We start from the raw sequence: 12875 nt of genomic DNA on the forward strand, positions 1-12875 counted from the left end.
CACCATGACATTCCTGTGAGAGGAAGGGGAGCACGGATTCTGTGGACAGCCAGCCCACGTACACCCATGACAATATGATCATTGCTTATTTATACATCTCCCCCTCAGCACCTGAGCTCTTTGAGGGCGGGCAAGTCTCATTCCATCTTACGGCTTCAGAATCTATCATAGAAAGCAACGTAGATGCTACAGTCCAGGTCAAGTTCTTTGGCTATACACTGAGAGCCGGGCGCCTCCCTCATAAGAATATTCATCAATCAGCATGGTGATTCCAGCAGTCCATGGCACCCCTCACCAGACAGTAAGGTCTGTGAGAGCAGAGACCTCACGCCTGTGCCTCAAAGCCAAGCACCACTAGGGGGCTCCTCTTTTAGATGATTTAATTAATTCTAGTAGCCCCGTCTTTCATCCATTGCTTGGAATGTATTTCAGACGTCAGCCCACCAACCTACCCCATACCCTAACAAGGGGTTTTAGACACCTTCCCTGTATCATCACTATTTGTCAAAGTAAGGAAGTTGTTGGAGCCATCAGTACATCTGCATGATTCTGGGTCATTATCCTTCACCACCTAGAGCTAATTTAGCTCCATTTAAGAACTGAAACAGCAGTAGCCATGGGGAATTAAAGTCACTGTTGAAGCCTCAGTTTATTCTTTCATGCATACGAGAGTCACGTTTATATGGACTGGCTACGGCGTGCCCGCCCTATCTTGGCAATGGGGGCACAGAAGCTAAAAAAAACAAGGCCTCTGACCTTGAGGGGCTCCCAGTTAGCTCATGGCCAGCCAGTGGGCCTTCCCACTACCTCACAATGAAACACAGCAATTTGTTCAAAGATGAATATATTTTCTTCTTTTGAGAGGGAAGAAAAGCTTTTGAAAACATCATGGTAAAATTTAGTGCTATTAAAAAGTAGCTTTCAGCCAGGAGTGGTGGCTCATGCCTGTAATCCCAGTGCTTTGGGATGCCAAGGTGGGAGGATCCTTTGAGCCAGGAGTTCAAAACCAGCCCAGGCAATACAGTGAGATCCTGTCTCTACAAAAAGTTTAAAAATTAGCTGGGTGTAGTCCTAACTACTCCAGACGCTGAGGTTGGAGGATCACTTGAGCCCAGGAGATTAAAGCGGCAGTGAGCTATGATTGCACCCCTGCACTCCGGCCTGGGTGACAGAGCAAGACCCTCTTACACACACACACACACACACACACACGTACACAAGCCAGGCGCCATGGCTCATGCCTGTAATCCCGACACTTTGGGAGGCCAAGGTGGGCAGCTCACTTGAGGTCAGGGGTTCAAGACCAGCCTGGCCAACATGTTGAATCTTCATATCTACTAAAAATATAAAAATTAGCTGGGCATGGTGGCACATGCCTGTAATCCCAGCTACTTGAGTGACTGAGGCAGGACAATTTCTTGAACCCAGGAGGTGGAGGTTGTGGTGTGCCAAGATCGTGCCATTGCACTCCAGCCTGGGTGACAGAGTGAGACTCTGCCTGTCTGAAAAAAAAAAAAAAAAAAAAAAAAAGCTTTCTTCTGCAACCAGATAAAGGAATCCAGTCAAGAGCTAAATTCCCATCAGCTCCAACAACCTGTGTTATTTTGAGAAATAGCAATGATACAGGTAAGGTGTCTAAAACCACTTCCTGGGGTAGGCTGGTGGGTTGACATCTGAAATACGTTTCAAGCATTGGATGGAAGATGCTATGCAAATGCCAGGAGAACAAGGAGAAATCGATAGTGTTTTTTCTGATGTGTGGCCTCTCAAAGAGCTTCTAGACTTAGTAAGTCATCTAAAAGAGTAATCTAAAAAGCTGATGGGGCTGTGGATAACATTAAGGGTCAGGAGAACAGCAACTCTGCTGTCCACCACTGTTGCGACTGACTCAAGTGTCTTCAGCCAGGCTCTTCATCTTGGACCCTGCATAAGGCAGGACTGGGCCCTGCTGGTCTAGCTCAGAACTTTTCAAACTCTGACATAAACCTGAATCACCTGGGTTAAAACGCAGATTCAGCTGGGCGCAATGCCTCACACATGTAATCCCAGCACTTTGGGACCCCAGGCGGGCGGATCACTTGAGTTCAGAGTTTGTTATCAGCCTGGCCAACATGGTGAAACCCCGTCTCTACTAAAAATACAAAAATTAGCCAGGCATGTTGGCTCACGCCTGTAATCCCAGCTACTTGGGAGGCTGAGGCAGGAGAATCACTTGATCCCGGGAGGCGGCGGTTGCAGTGAGCCAAGATCGCATCACTGCACTCCAGCCTGGGCAACAGAGCGAGACTCTGTCTCAAAAAAAACAAACAACAAACAACAACAACAAAACCCCGCAGATTTGACTTCGTACGTTTGGGTAGGACCTGAGATTCTGCATTGCTAATGAGCTCCCGGGGATACCGAAGCTGATGTCTCCCACCAGGCTGTGAGTAGCAGCATGCAGCCTCCCCGAGGCCCCAGCCAGTCCTGCTGAGTGAGAGCCTGAGATCTGGGTTTCACGACATACACACCAAGTATGGGACGCTCCAGCTAGATGCAGACTTGAGCATTGTGTCTCAAATGCGGCTGCACATTAAAATCACCTGGGAAGGCTGGGTGCGGTGGCTCACGCCTGTAATCCCAGCACTTTGAGAGGCCAAGGCAGGCAGATCACTTGAGGTCAGGGGTTCAAGACCAGCCCGACCAACATGGTGAAATCCCATCTCTACTAAAAATACAAAAATTAAGCTAGGCATGGTGGCATGCACCTGTAATCCCAGGTACTTGGGAGGCTGAGGCAGGAGAGTCACTTGAACCTGGGAGTCGGAGGTTGCAGTGAGCCGAGATCACACCACTGCACTCCAGCCTGGGCAACAAAATGAGCCTGTCTCGAAAAAAAAAAAAAAAAAAAAATCACCTGGGAAGCTTCAACATCCACTGATGCCTCAGTCCTCCCCCCAGAGATTGTGGCTTAAAGGGCCTGGGGTTTGACTTGGGCATCAAGATCTTTATTTTTTTAATTTTATATTTTTGGGGTTTTTTGAGAAAGCGTCTCTGTTGCCCAGGCTGGAGTGCAGTAGCATGATTATAGCTCACTGCAGCCTCAAAATTCCAGGCTCCTGCCTCAGCCTCCTGAATAGCTGGGATCACAGGCGTGTGCCACCACACCAGATAATTTTTAAATTTTTGGTAGAGATGGGGTCTTACTGTGCTGCCCAGGCTGGTCTTGAACTCCTGGGCTCAAACAATCCTCCTGCCGCAGACTCCCAAAGCACTGGGATTACAGACATGAGTCACTGTGCCCAGCTGGAATCAGGATCCTTAAAAGTCCCCCCAGTGGTTCAGATGTACAGCAAAGTCTGAGAAGCTCTGGTTGCCTATAGAGCAGTGGTTTTATCAGAATCTCCAAGAGAGCTAAGACAGAACTCTAAGGTCATGGAGGCGGGTAGAGCAGGGCCTTAGTCTCCTTACATTCCCAGAGGATTCTGATCCCAACCAAATTTGGGGAACCGATGGTAGAGAACAGCTTCCCCATAGTGGGCTGGGGAGTGTAGGGTGCAGCCTACAGGTGCTCTGCCTTGATCCAGCACCTCAGCCCTCTGGGTGGGGCCTTAGGTAGCCAGAGTCAGGGAAGCCAGTTGCCTCAGTGGTTCTGTTTTCCCCAGAATGTGGTGGAAAAGTATAAGAAGCACTGTTATATTAAAATACAAAACCAAGTCCGGGTGCAGTGGTTCACACCTGTAATCCCAGCACTTTGTGGGGTGAGTGGATCACCTTAGGTCAGGAGTTCAAGATTAGCCCGGCCAACATGGTGAAACTCTGTCTCTACAAAAATAGAAAAAAAATTAGCCAGGTGTGGTGGTGGGCACCTGTAATCCCACCTACTTGGGAGGCTGAGGCAGGAGAATCACTTGAATCTAGGAGGCAGAGTTTGCAGTGAGCTGAGATCGCACCATTGCACTCCAGCCTGGGCAACAGAGTGAGACTCCATCTGAAAAAAAAATACACACACAACACACACACAACGCACACACACAAAGCAAACAAATTAAAAAAAAAAACAAAACTAAAACATAAAGCATTCCTGGATCTCTATCAGAGCTCTTTAAAGGGTCATGAGTCCCATTCATAAGAGCTCCAGCCTCGTGCCTTAACCACCTCTCAGAGGTGCCACCTCCTAACAGCATCACCTTGGGGCTTTGGATTTCAATATAGGAACTGGGTGGGGGTGGACATAAACATTCAGACCATAGCACAGGCTGAGAAAAATGCACCAAGCACAACTTCAAACCATCTCCCCTGAAGTTGAGGCCAGAATGAATTTGGATTCCATTTTAGCCAGGGGAGCAAACAGGTCCGTCAGCTTATTCTTGTCGGGCTTTTAGCTTTGCTCCAGTTCATTAGGATCCCTCGGAGATGGATGCTGTAGGGCAGAGCATTCGGAAAACCCTTGGGGAATGAACTCATTACCCCAGAGTCAGCCATCCTGGAGAGACTGTCCTGGAGAAGTCACAGTTAGGGAGGATGGCTGCAAAGGGGAGGCCAACAGGGCTATGAGTCTTGAATGGTCTGTAAGAAGCCTTTCAAAGGCCAGGCACAGTGGCTCATGGCTGTAATCCCAGCACTTTGGGAGGCCGTAGGTGGGAGGATCCCTTGAGCCTAGGAGTTCAAGATCAGCCTGGGCAACATAGTGAAACTCCATCTCTACAAAATAAAAAAAAAAAAAGTAAAAATTAGCCAGGCATGGTAGTGGAGGCCTGTAGTCCCAGCTACACAGGAGGCTCAGGTGGCAGGCTCGTTTGAGCCCAGTTCAAGGCTACAGTGAGCTGTGATTGTGCCACTGCACTCCAGCCTGGGCAACAAAGCGAGACCCTATCTCAAAAAATAAATATAAAAAAAGAAAGCTTTCAAGTTGTCTGATCTCTTCTGTGCTAAATGTCCTTTGGTTGAAATCAAATTTGTTATGCATGTAAGTATATTATACATCAACAGGCTAACCATAGTTATCTCTGGGAAAAGGCATTATCACTGGTCTTTATTTTCTTTGTTGTAATTTTCTTTATCTGCACATTTTTTGATAATAGGTGGTTTTTTGTTTTGTTTTGTTTGTTTTTTGCTCTTGTTGCCCAGGCTGGAGTGCAATGGCGTGATCTTGGCTCACCGCAACCTCTGCCTCCCGGGTTCAAATGATTCTCCCGCCTCAGCTTCCCGACTAGCTGGGATTACAGGCATGTGCCGCCGCACCTGGCTAATTTTGTATTTTTAGTAGAGATGGGGTTTCTCCATGTTTGTCAGGCTGGTCTCGAACTCCCCACCTCAATTGATATGCCCACCTCGGCCTCCCAAAATGCTGGGATTACAGGCATGAGCCCCTGCGCCCGGCCAGGTGTGTGTGTGTGTGTATATATATATATATATATTTTTTTTTTTTTTTTTTTTTTTTTTTTCTTTGAGACAGAGTCTCTCTGTCGCCCAGGCTGGAGTGCAGTGGCGCGATCTTGGCTCACTGCAAGGTCCGCCTCCCGGGTTCACACCATTCTCCTGCCTCAGCCTCCCAAGTAGCTGGGACTACAGGCGCCCACCATCACGCCTGGCTAATTTTTTTATTTTTCAGTGGAGATGGGGTTTCACCCATTTAGCCAAGATGGTCTTGATCTCCTGACCTCATGATCCGCCCGCCTCGGCCTCCCAAAGTGCTGGGATTACAGGCATGAGCCACCGCGCCTGGCCCCAGGTGTATATTTTTATAAGAAGAAAACACGTGACCTGTTTCCATTTGGCATAGGTTTGGCTGGAGCTGGGCCTGCTTGTGTTGGAGAGCAGAGCGACTGGGCATGAAGGTTTGCAGGGGCCAGGGGAGCAGTCTGGTGAGGCCCAGGGTGGCCTGTGGCCCTGAAGTTGTGTTTCCAGTCTGCTCTGGGTCAGATCTGAGGGTTCTCTGTCTGCCTCGAGCTCCCCATCTCTCCAAGGTCTGATATGGAGTCCCCAGGCTTTTGGGGAAGGCTGCTGAGCTTGAGGAGAGGGGAACCATGGGACAGGGTGGATGGGGATGCTGGGAGCAATGCCAGGGAGTCCCCACACCTCTAGACACGTCTCTGGTTGTGCTTTCAGGTGACCTCAAAGCAGCAGCTCTGAATTCGCCTCTCATCTGACGACTGACCGCTGCTGCCGCCGCCAGCCTCTGTCCCTTGCCCAGGCTTGTCACACGGCTGCCTCTCAGCAGGTAAGGAGAGTGACTTACCCTGCACAGGGGCAGGGGAACAGCAGATGTCTTTGCCAGGAGCATGTGTGTAGGCCAGGGTGAGACTCAGTTCTCAGGATCCTTGATGGTGGCCAGGTCCTCACAGCATCATTTTCTTCTAGCAATCATCACTGTCCTGTCCCCTTCTCCCACCCTCCATGGCAGACACGGGGCCCTTAGAAACCTTTTGCCACCTCCTGTTATCCCCTATGTGAGTGGATGTGCCCCTGTTGGGGGAGCAGGGGAGAAGAACTGAGCCATCCCCAAGGGCTGCTGGGCCTTGGCTGGGGAACCGTGCTGTGTGCTTCCCTGTGGGAAAAGAGATGCTATTACGGTGAGCTTCCTTGTTCAGCAAGGATGAAAGGAGGTCGACCACTCACTTCCTCCCCACCCTCAGTTTAAGCTGCTGGGTCCCTTCAGGCTCAGGGATAGCTGCGAGAGGTGACAGTGTGCTGGCAGCCCTCACAGCCCTCCGCTCTCGGCGCCTCCTCTGCCCAGGCTCCCACTTTGGCGGCACTTGAGGAGCCCTTCAGCCTGCCGCTGCACTTTAGGAGCCCCTTCCTGGGCTGGCCAAGGCCGGAGCTGGCTCCCTCAGCTTGCGGGGAGGTGTGGAGGGAGAGGCGGGGGCGGGAACCGGGGCTGCACGCAGTGCTTGCAGGCCAGCGCGAGTTCCAGGTGGGCGTGGGCTCAGCGGCCCCGCACTCAGAGCAGCCGACCGGCAAACCCCAGGCAGTGAGGGGCTTAGCACCTGGGCCAGCAGCTGCTGTGCTCGACTTCTCACCAGGCCTTAGCTGCCTCCCCCCAGGGCAGGGCTTGGGACCTGCAGCCCACCATGCCTGAGCCTCCCCACCACCATGGGCTCCTGCACCGCCCGAGCCTCCCAGACGATTGCAGCCCCCCTGCTCCACGGCGCCCGGTCCCATCTACCACCAAAGGGCTGAGGTGTGTGGGCACATGGCACGGGACTGGCAGGCAGCTCCACCTGCAGCCCTAGTATGGGATCCACTGGGTGAAGCCAGCTGGGCTCCTGAGTCTTGTGGGGACTTGGAGAACCTTTATGTCTAGCTAAGGGATTGTAAATACACCAACTGGCACTCTGTAGCTAGCTCAAGGTTTGTAAACACACCAATCAGCACCCTGTGTCTAGCTCAGGGTTTGTGAATGCACCAATTGACACTCTGTCTCTAGCTACTCTGGTGGGGACTTGGAGAATCTTTGTGTGGACACTCTGTATCTAGCTAATCTAGTGGGGACGTGGAGAACTTTTGTGTCTAGCTCAGGGATTGTAAACGCACCAATCAGCACCCTGTCAAAACAGACCAATCAGCTCTCTGTAAAACAGACCAATCGGCTCTCTGTAAAATGGACCAATCAGCAGGATGTGGGTGGGGCCAGATAAGAGAATAAAAGCAGGCTGCCCACGCCAGCAGTGGCAACGCGCTTGGGTCTCCATTGACCCTTTGGAAGCTTTGTTCTTTTGCTCTTTGCAATAAATTCTGCTGCTGCATCTGCCACTCTTGGGGTCCCAACTGCCTCTTTGAGCTGTAACAATCGCTGGCGGAGATCTGCAGCTTCGCTCCTGAAGCCAGAGAGAGACCACCAAACCACCATGGGCGAGGAAGGAACAAACCTCCGGAGGCGCCGCCGCCCTTAAGAGCTGTAACACTCACCGTGAAGGTCTGCAGCTTCACTCCTGAGCCAGGGAGACCACAAACCCTCCGGGAGGAACGAACAACTCCAGACGCGCCACCTTAAGAGCTGTAACACTCACCGTGAAGGTCTGCAGCTTCACTCCTGAGCCAGCGAGACCATGAACCCCTCAGAAGGAAGAAACGCAGAACACATCCAACATCAGAAGTAACAAACTCCGGACACGCCGCTTTGAAGAATTAAGAACTGTAACACTCACGGCGAGGGTCCGCGGCTTCATTCTTGAAGTCGGTGAGACCAGGAACCCACCAATTCCGGACACAGCTGTCTTTTGGGCATTGTCCGGGAAGGCCGGCTGCAGTATTCTGCCTACAGATACTTATCAACTGCTCATGGACAGAAGTCGTAGTTAGGGAGGATGGCTGCAAAGGCACAATGACATTTGTCTTCCAGAAATTCTAAATACTGTGCCCTGAGTCAAGTCAGATCAGAAGCGCTGGGGATGGAACTGCCTTGCATTGGTCTCCCACCCCCAATTTTGCATTTACTGAGTTGTGTGCTGCAAGATGCAGCCCATCAGAATATTACAGAGCATGGTCGGATGCAGGGGCTCATGCCTGTAATTCCAGCACTTTGGGAGGCCAAGACTGGTGGATCACCTGAGGTCAGGAGTTCGAGACCAGCCTGGCCAACATGGTGAAACCCCATCCCTACTAAAAATACAAAAATTAGCCGGGCGTGCTGGTACGCACCTGTAAACCCAACTACTCACGAGGCTGAGGCAGGAGAATCGCTTGAACTCTGGAGGTGGAGGTTGCAGTGAGCAGAGATTGTGCCGCTGCACTCCCAGCCTGGGTAAAAGAGCAAGACTCCATCTCAAAAAAAAAAATAAAAAAATGTTACAGAGCAAACCGGGATCTGCTTGCCCAGCGTGGTAAGACCAGATATCCACACGAGATTTTGCAGTGGAAGACAGGGTGTTTAATTGCTGGGCACCAAGCAAGGAGGACCCGGCGGCTCATGCTCAAATCCTGGCCAGTAGCTTGCAGGTAAGGGTTTTTAAAGTCGGGGGTACATTTCAAGAAAGAAGTTACAGGTAAGATTGTAAAATCGACACGTGGCGGTTGCACAGTGGTTTTGACCGAAAAGGGCGGGTATCTTGAAGCCAGGGCTTACAGGTCGTGGATAGATTTAAAGATCTTCTGATTTGCAATCAGTTAAGAAAAAAAAGTTTTGTTTAAAATGTTGGGGTCAGCAAAAAAGAATGTTAGCTCTGGCTTGTGGGCAGGACTACCTCCAGGACCCTCAGGAATAATTTATTAATTTATTTATTTAGAGATAAGAGTTTCATTCTTTCACCCAGGCTGGAGTGCAGTGGCATGATCTTGGCTCACTGCAACCTGTGCCTCCCGGGTTCAAGTGATTCTCCTGCCTCAGCTTCCTGAGTAGCTGGGATTACAGGCACGTGCCACCACGCCTGGCTAATTTTTTTTTGTATTTTTAGTAGAGACGGGGTTTCATCATGTTGGCCAGGCTGGCCTCAAACTCCTGATCTCAAGTGATCCACCTGCCTCGGCCTCCCAAAGTGCTGGGATTACAAGTGTGAGTCACTGCACCTGGCCCAGGAAGAAATTTAGAACCAAAAGCGGCCGTCAGAGTTGAGTCCTCAGTTCCCCCTCATCCGAGGTCTCTGTGCCGGCAGATTCATTCCGTGGGGGGCCGGGTTTTCTGAAAAACAACTCAGAGACATATGCTAAGATGTTATCTTTAGTTTCTATAGGGAAACCAAACATCTTGTAATTCTAGCTTCCTTGGCTTTTTTTTTTTTTTAGGTTTTGCAAAATTTTTTTTTATTATTATACTTTAAGTTTTAGGGTACATGTGCACAATGTGCAGGTTTGTTACATATGTATACATGTGCCATGTTGGTGTGCTGCACCCATTAACTCATTTAGCATTAGGTATATCTCCTAATGCTATCCCTCCCCCCTCCCCCCCACCCCACAACAGTCCCCGGAATGTGATGTTCCCCTTCCTGTGTCCATGTGTTCTCACTGTTCAATTCCCACCTACGAGTGAGAACATGAGGTGTTTGGTTTTTTGTCCTTGCGATAGTTTGCTGAGAATGATAGTTTCCAGTTTCATCCATGTTCCTACGAAGGACATGAACTCATCATTTTTTATGGCTGCATAGTATTCCATGGTGTATATGTGCCATTTTGTTAATCCAGTCTATCGTTGTTGGACATTTGGGTTGGTTCCAAGTCTTTGCTATTGTGAATAGTGCCGCAATAAACATACATGTGCATGTGTCTTTATATATAGCAGCATGTTTTAAGTTGCTATTACCTTCTTGCTTATCAAGTCACTTATTTACTTCTCAGGGCTAACTTGGTGCTAGTTTGGAATTTCCCTTGAAGGAACTCAAGATTTTCGTTTATTTCCCTGCTGGGGGTCCCAGAGACCCCTACAACGGGTTCCCTGCTGCATCTCAAGAAACCCCTGGTGCAACCTGTGTGCATAAGCACATTCCTGTGTACCTAGGAAGAAAGAGCTGTGTGAGCACGTGGCCCCAGGGGCCACCCCTAAGCAAATGGTCCCTTTTCCCCCTTGCCTCACCTTCTGGAAAGCCGAGAGCCCAGTCAGTGTCGCCGGTAGCCAGTGTGCGTGTGGAGATTTGTTGCAGCTCCTCTCTGTCCCTACTTGATTTTTCTTCTTGGGTCCAGGTGGGATGTGCAGGCACATGAATGTCTGTGCAGGGAGACATACCTGAGTCCCCATGGAAGTACAGCATCCAGACAGTCTCAGAAAGGCAGGGGCGTTATGCAGGTGGAGCCTAAAGGGTACCTGGCCAGGTAGGGGAAGCAGGGCCTCCGAAACCTTCTCATAGGGCTCTGTCTTCAAAGCATGTGGTTGTCTTGAGCACTATTGGCAAAAGCCATTTCCTTCTCCCCCACCAGGGGTTTCCTGAGTTTTTTACCCACCTCAGGGAAGGGGCTTCTTCCCGCCATCTCATTCCCAGGTTAAGCAAGGTTAGGATCACCCAGGGGATGAGTCTGTTCCAGGAGAGCAGGACAGACCAAGTGTGGGGGATGAAATCCTAAGCGCCACTAGGCCACGGTGGGTAATGAGCCGGGAGCAGTGGCGGAGCAGTGCTTCCTTCCTCTCCTGCTGAGGAGCTCTGGGAAATTGTTATCTAACCTCCTTGAATATATTTCCTTATCTGAAAAATAAGAGGATTGGAACTGGACTTCCATGTTCCCCTGCAATACCAACAGTCGGTGATTCAGAGCCTTGCTACTCAAAGTGTGGTCCGTGGACCAGCAGCCTCACGAAGCTTGTTAGAAGTGCAGGATCTCAGCCCCTACCCCAGAGCCACTCGATCAAAATCTGCATTTTAAAATCCTCAGGTGATTCATATGCACGTTAAAATTCAAAAAGGACTAGTTGACACAGCCCCTAAGGTATATGAGACACCCTATGTGTCCCATGCAAGGTAATTTGGTGGACACTAAGGAATCATGAAGTAGAAGCGGCTCACAGCCAGCAGTGGTGCTCTGCCTTTGGTAGAGGCCAGAATCAGCCTGGGAGATTGTAAAATACGGACGTCCAGGTGTGCAGGGCCACAGTGCTGGGAAAAGCCAGAGCAGCCCCTTGGAGAGAGAAAACACAAACACGCACGCATGAAATCGGTTAAGGATCACTGAGGGCAACAAAGAGTGACTGTCCTAGAAACAGAATCAGGGTGAGCCGAGGGCAGCAGAGCAGAGACCGTGGAGCAGGCCTGTTTATCCACTGCTCCCAAAAGAGGGCTTTTCGTCCTTCCATTAGAATCTCTTCCTTTAGTTACTGAGGGGCCTCTCATGGGAATCTGTGGTTACCTCTCCACCTTCTTCTTCTTTTTTGAGGTGGAGTCTCACTCTGTCACCCAGGCTGGAGTGCAGTGGCACAATCTTGGCTCACTGTAACCTCTGCCTTCCAGGTTCAAGCAATACTCCTGATTCGGCCTCCCAAGTAGCTGGGACTACAGGCACACACCACCACGCCTGGCTAATTTTTGTATTTTTAGTAGAGAGGGGGTTTCACCATATTGGTCAGGCTGGTCTCGAACTCCTAACCTCAGGTGATCCGCCCACCTCAGCCTCCCAAAGTGCTGGAATTACAGGCATGAGCCACCACGCCCAGCCTCTCCACCTTCTTAAGCAAGAATGCAGAAGATTGCAGGGAGGGAAGACTGTTGATGTTGTTGCTTGTTTTAAGATGGTCAGGCGCAAATTGCATAAATATATTTGCATATTCTAAGGAGGAAGAGTGCCAGAGACATGGACATTACAGGACGGAAGGGTGAGTGTAGGGCAGATCCCTTGGGGAGGGGAGCAGTCTACCCACCTGTGAAGTGTTAGCCTTGGCTGAGAAGATGCCTTCAGCTGCAAGTGACAGATGACCCAACAAATATGGCCTGAACCATGAGGAGTACATCTCATTTCAAGGATCAGGAATAGACCTCCAAGGACCCACTCAGCTCAAGGATCCAGGTCATTTTCTCCACTAGCCTCTTGACCCTGTCCTTGGTTGATTCCCCAGCGGTTTTATGGCTCTAGCAGCTGCAAACACAACTCAATCAAGGTGGCCAAAGACAGCGCTTTCTTCCCTTGTCCCTCCATCGGGGAGGAAAACCCTCCCTATGAGTCCCTGCAGATTTCCCCTAGTGTCCCATTGAGGAGGACAAGGTCACATTGTCAGGTTCACGACTATACCAAATGCCCTGCTTGGGGTCAGGTTCCAGCCCATGCTGAGGTTCGAGGGGAGTGGGCAGATGCGCAGATAGCTGAAGGAACACTCGCGGGGCCATAAGCAGGTGAAATGTAGTTTTATTCAGCAGGTCTCTCAGCAGCAGCAGACTCACACCAGCTCTCTCACACTGTCCACCTTGACTCAGCTGTCTGCCCTGGCTCTGTGGCTCCTCTCAGCAGCCAGCTCCCACACACAGCTGCATGGCCGACTC

At 50.4% G+C, this 12875-nt stretch overlaps 1 protein-coding gene across 1 annotated transcript in view; it reads left to right on the forward strand.

Moving 5' to 3' along the window:
• The window catches only part of GNG4 (G protein subunit gamma 4), a 101897-nt gene that overhangs the window by 47781 nt on the left and 41241 nt on the right, over positions 1–12875 (forward strand). Inside the window, exon 2 of the mRNA XM_012506462.2 lies at positions 6091–6202. The gene's annotated coding sequence lies outside the window, so the exon portion shown is untranslated. The remainder of the gene's footprint in view (positions 1–6090; positions 6203–12875) is intronic.

Source organism: Nomascus leucogenys, chromosome 5 (genome assembly GCF_006542625.1).
Source record: "Nomascus leucogenys isolate Asia chromosome 5, Asia_NLE_v1, whole genome shotgun sequence".
Taxonomy (NCBI): Eukaryota; Metazoa; Chordata; class Mammalia; order Primates; family Hylobatidae; genus Nomascus; species Nomascus leucogenys.